This window comes from Manis javanica, chromosome 3 (assembly GCF_040802235.1).
Source record: "Manis javanica isolate MJ-LG chromosome 3, MJ_LKY, whole genome shotgun sequence".
Taxonomy (NCBI): Eukaryota; Metazoa; Chordata; class Mammalia; order Pholidota; family Manidae; genus Manis; species Manis javanica.
Window position 1 is genome coordinate 192,222,043 of NC_133158.1, and position 6,302 is coordinate 192,228,344.

At 38.4% G+C, this 6,302-nt stretch overlaps 1 protein-coding gene across 8 annotated transcripts in view; it reads right to left on the bottom strand.

Moving 5' to 3' along the window:
- Positions 1–6,302, bottom strand: part of GUCY1A1 (guanylate cyclase 1 soluble subunit alpha 1) — a 68,316-nt gene that overhangs the window by 37,192 nt on the left and 24,822 nt on the right. The window lies entirely within an intron of this gene.

Genomic DNA, 6,302 nt, shown 5'->3' on the forward strand with positions numbered 1-6,302 from the left:
CCCTAATACCAAAACCAGGCAAAGACCCCACCAAAAAAGAAAATTACAGACCAATATCCCTGATGAACGTAGATGCAAAAATACTCAATAAAATATTAGCAAACAGAATTCAACAGTATATCAAAAGGATCATACACCATGACCAAGTGGGGTTCATCCCAGGGATGCAAGGATGGTACAACATTCGAAAATCCATCAACATCATCCACCACATCAACAAAAAGAAAGACAAAAACCACATGATCATCTCCATAGATGCTGAAAAAGCATTTGACAAAATTCAACATCCATTCATGATAAAAACTCTCAGCAAAATGGGAATAGAGGGCAAGTACCTCAACATAATAAAGGCCATATATGATAAACCCACAGCCAGCATTATACTGAACAGCGAGAAGCTGAAAGCATTTCCACTGAGATCGGGAACCAGACAGGGATGCCCACTCTCCCCACTGTTATTTAACATAGTACTGGAGGTCCTAGCCACGGCAATCAGACAAAACAAAGAAATACAAGGAATCCAGATTGGTAAAGAAGAAGTTAAACTGTCACTATTTGCAGATGATATGATACTGTACATAAAAAACCCTAAAGACTCCACTCCAAAACTACTAGAACTGATATCGGAATACAGCAAAGTTGCAGGATACAAAATCAACACACAGAAATCTGTAGCTTTCCTATACACTAACAACGAATCAATAGAAAGAGAAATCAGGAAAACAATTCCATTCACCATTGCATCAAAAAGAATAAAATACCTAGGAATAAACCTAACCAAGGAAGTGAAAGACTTATACTCTGAAAACTACAAGTCACTCTTAAGAGAAATTAAAGGGGACACTAATAAATGGAAACTCATCCCATGCTCATGGCTAGGAAGAATTAATATCGTCAAAATGGCCATCCTGCCGAAAGCAATATACAAATTTGATGCAATCCCTCTCAAATTACCAGCAACATTCTTCAATGAATTGGAACAAATAATTCAAAAATTCATATGGAAACACCAAAGACCCCGAATAGCCAAAGCAATCCTGAAAAAGAAGAATAAAGTAGGGGGGATCTCACTCCCCAACTTCAAGCTCTACTACAAAGCCATAGTAATCAAGACAATTTGGTACTGGCACAAGAACAGAGCCACAGACCAGTGGAACAGATTAGAGACCCCAGAAATTAACCCAAACATATATGGTCAATTAATATTTGATAAAGGAGCCATGGACATACAATGGCAAAATGACAGTCTCTTCAACAGATGGTGCTGGCAAAACTGGACAGCTACATGTAGGAGAATGAAACTGGACCATTGTCTAACCCCATATACAAAGGTAAACTCAAAATGGATCAAAGACCTGAATGTAAGTCACGAAACCATTAAACTCTTGGAAAAAAACATAGGCAAAAACCTCTTAGACATAAACATGAGTGATCTCTTCTTGAACATATCTCCCCGGGCAAGGAAAACAACAGCAAAAATGAGCAAGTGGGACTACATTAAGCTGAAAAGCTTCTGTACAGCGAAAGACACCATCAATAGAACAAAAAGGAACCCTACAGTATGGGAGAATATATTTGAAAATGACAGATCTGATAAAGGCTTGACGTCCAGAATATATAAAGAGCTCACACGCCTCAACAAACAAAAAACAAATAACCCAATTAAAAAATGGGCAGAGGAACTGAACAGACAGTTCTCCAAAAAAGAAATACAGATGGCCAAGAGACACATGAAAAGATGCTCCACATCGCTAATTATCAGAGAAATGCAAATTAAAACTACAATGAGGTATCACCTCACACCAGTAAGGATAGCTGCCATCCAAAAGACAAACAACAACAAATGTTGGCGAGGCTGTGGAGAAAGGGGAACCCTCCTACACTGCTGGTGGGAATGTAAATTAGTTCAACCATTGTGGAAAGCAGTATGGAGGTGCATCAAAATGCTCAAAACAGACCTACCATTTGACCCAGGAATTCCACTCCTAGGAATTTACCCTAAGAACGCAGCAATCAAGTTTGAGAAAGACAGATGCACTCCTATGTTTATCGCAGCACTATTTACAATAGCCAAGAATTGGAAGCAACCTAAATGTCCATCTGTAGATGAATGGATAAAGAAGATGTGGTACATATACACAATGGAATACTACTCAGCCATAAGAAGTGGAAAAATCCAACCATTTGCAGCAACATGGATGGAGCTGGAGAGTATTATGCTCAGTGAAATAAGCCAAGCGGAGAAAGAGAAATACCAAATGATTTCACTCATCTGAGGAGTATAGGAACAAAGGAAAAACTGAAGGAACAAAACAGCAGCAGAATTACAGAACCCAAAAATGGACTAACAGGTACCAAAGGGAAAGGAACTGGGGAGGATGGGTGGGCAGGGAGGGATAAGGGGGGGGAATAAGAAGGGGGGTATTAAGATTAGCATGCATGGGGGGGAGGGAGAAAGGGTAGGGTGGGCTGCACAACACAGAGAGGACAAGTAGTGACTCTACAACATTTTGCTAAGCTGATGGACAGTAACCGTAATGTGGTTGTTAGGGGGGACCTGATATAGGGGAGAGCATAGTAAACATAGTATTCTTCAGGTAAGTGTAGATTAAAAATTTAAAAAAAAAAAAAAAAAGAAAGAAAGAAAGAAAAGGGGGATTACTCCTTAACAGGATAAAACTATTGGTAAATCAAAGATCAACGCATGCTTTAAATATCCTTAATGTTGATCACTTAAAGGGTGTCAGATGATCAGCTATGGAGGTACTCTTTTCTGATAATATTCCTTTCTCTTAATTAAAAAAAAAAAAAAAAAAAAGCAGTTACTGTGTGCTGACCTCCAATGAGTTCTGCACAGTGGTATAGAGGGCATGTCAAAGTGTGGGCAAAGGGTCTGTTTGTTTCTACGCAGAAGATCAAGGCCTAGCCTGGATACCCAGAAAATGAACTAAGATACGATATGAGGAGGAGCTTCCGGCATCAGCACTCTCTGGAGGACTCGTGCCGGGGGATGATCATCAAAAAGCCTCCACAGGGATCCGGACGATGCTGTGGTTGTGGCTGCATCCAGCCCACCGTCTCCTGGACTTGCCATAAGAAGGAGGAGGGAGATGTCTAGGCTGGCATGTGCATACAGTGAGACAACGAATTTGACTGGATCTGTACTGTTGGAACTCAACCAGGAGTTGGGAGGGGTGCAAGTTGTAGCACCCCAAAATCTCATGACTATAGACTATCTATGGTTAAAAGAACATATGGGATGTGAACAGATCCCAGAAATGGGCTGCTTTAATTTGTCTGATGGTTCAAGTACAGTTGGAAAATATCCATCATATCATAGATAAATTTTCACAAATGCCTAGGGTGCCTAAATGGTTTTCTTGGCTTCACTGGAGATGGCTGGTGATTATAGATTTGCTTTGTTTATGTCACCGTATTCCTATTATGTCAATATGTGTGTGCAAATTAGTTAGTAGTTTAAAACCTATACATACTTAAGGTACTACACAAGAAGATATGTCAAAGAAATAATCAATCCTCCCAAGTTTCCTTCATATGCTACATCTATAGCTTTTCTTCTTCCTTCCTAATTACAAACTTTAAATAGAATTCGTGCCTCATATCGAATTTACCGAGTATCATAATTCCTCCAGGTGGTAAAGATACCTCGAGACAAGTGCTGGGCATAGAAGCCACAGGGCATAAATCTGCAAAGAAGTAAAAAGCTAACCTTTGCAAACAATATGGCTTCTCTCTCACTTACCAACTTTACATTTCCCTGTATGGCCCCGGAAGATGACTGGTTAGCCAGAGACGGGTAAGATTCCTCAAGGGAGGAACAACCTAAGACAGGCACAGTCGCAGGGGGGCCATCAGGTGAGAATTTGGGGATCAACAGAGGTGAGGCTCAGAACCTCACCCCCCCTGCTTTGAGAGAAATCTTCTGCATCCGTGGATGTCTTGCTGCCCTTGTCTAGCCTGGATTAATACTTAGTCCATAGGCACACACCTGATCATCTGATCATCTACATTTGCCTTCTTACAGCACTAAACTATGTTTTCTACCTTTATCTTGCATCTACCTACCACTTCAGCATTTTATTAAAAATAAAAATAATAATAATAATAGGAGAAATGTGGGATCAACATATAAATCAAGTACAAAAATCAAATGAATATTCATATTTGACCTGATGGTTTATAGGTCATATTGCATGATCAAAACCGAAAGTTTCTGTGATGACTGCCCTTGTACTGTTCACCATGTAAGAATTTATTCACTCTGTAAGAATTCGTTCACCATGTAAGAACTTGTTCGTTATGCTTCAGAAGATTGGAGACTGACGAGAATTAGGCTTGAGATGGATTAATGATTGTACATTGAGCATTGACCCCCCTATACTGAATTTTATTGTTGTTAACAACCATTTGATCAATAAATATGAGAGATGCCCTCTCAAAAAAAAAAAAAAAAAAAAAAAAAAAAATATAATACCATTATTTTATACTAATTTTCAGGGAGAATTCCATTCATTGCACGCGAGGACTTCAACTATATCAAAATACAACTACAATAACTAGAAGAGGGCATTCAAAAAAAAAAAGGCAATCAAAAATAGATTATTAGAAGTTGGATCTGATAAACATATAGAACTTCTTCCTAAAATAAGTTATTTTGGTACATATTAGAATTTCAGTTTTGGACTTAGAAGTTTGACATAATATAAACTATGACGAAGTCTTCCACTAAGCTTCATCTTCTCACTAACATCAGATTTCAACCGTTTTCACCTAACCCATCGCCCTGCTCAGCCTCACTGTAGCAGGGCACAAATGGCTAGTCAACCTTGAAATTCTTCCTTCTATATTGCACAGGATTCTAATTTCCAGGAAATGTGCCTAACACTGTTTTTTATTAAGCAAAAACAGCAACAGGAAACAAGTTGTGCTTACTCCAAGGCCAGTTAAGTGTTTAGTCTCATTAAATTACATATATATAAACAAGCTAGTTAGCATTCTTCATCTGTTCAACTGATGAAATTACACTTTGAAACAGATGTGCATAGAGCTTATACCTTGGAAACCTATGTTTTGTCTTGTGTTGCCAGAGAATATGCTCTTCACTTAAACGATGATTTTTATGTGTAGCATTAGCAGGAACTTTAGAAATCGTTTGGTCAGTTGCTCAGGTCAGTACATAGCTGGTTGTAGGAGTGGCAGTAACATGGTAAGGGAAAAATAAATTAATTAAAGAATAAATTTGGTGACAAGGCCTTGGCGAGCAGTGGGATATATATTCTCAGAAGCTCAAAGAGGTATTTACCATCCCCAAAGTTGATGATTAAACAGCTTCCAAATATATTAAATGTTCTCTCCCTTTTACTAGTAAGTGATTAACTCTGCTATGTGAGAATAATAACTCAGCTATTGGTCTCACATTAATAACCTGGGTGCATTATTTTCCAGGTAAGGGGGATGTCCACTCTACAATCTGGTTGCTAAGCACAAAAACCTTGTTTGCTACATGTAAAAAAATCTGAGGATGACCCCCAAAGTACTCACAGTCACAGAAAGCCTGTTCTGTAACAAAAGGTTTTAAAGAGCAGATTTTAAATTAGAAATGAGGGGAAAAGCCAAAGAACTAACTCTTGATAGTGAAGCAAATGTCTATCCCCAATGTCTACCACCAAACTAGCACCTGGCTATGCCAAAATCCACAGTTAACAACCCTGAAGTGTTTTCAGATCAAATGCCAGAGATATTTAAGAGCAAATGGAAGGCGGAGGAGAGAACTTCAAAAACCAAGTGCCTTAGTAAGGATAAAGTTTGCAAACTTCAGTGCAAACTGTAATAACCATTTCCACAAACTAACATCAAGAAAACAGCTTAATTTTCTAGTAGACTAAAAATCTCGAAAGTCTTCCTTCTTTAAAAATTGAAAAAAATAAGTAAAATCCCATAAGCTAACCTTTTAAAATGTGTTTCTTTACACGTTGCAGTAGGAAACATTTATAGAACTTTACTCTGTGATATATCAGAAATGCAAGACAAAGTAGCAGGAAAACAGGTAAGAACATCCAATTCTCTTCAGGACTAAGTTAAAAAAACCAGCAAGCAAATGTTAGAGTTCTTCATACCGTCGCCCCTCCTTTGCTTTACCATTATCTCTGCTTCCCGACAGTCACACTTCTTGAAAGATCAGGCCTTACATGTTGTGTTCACTTCCTTAAATAGTATTTATCACCAACTCTAAAACTCTCTGGCTTTTGCTTCTACTACGTTACTGTGCTAAATTCAAAGAT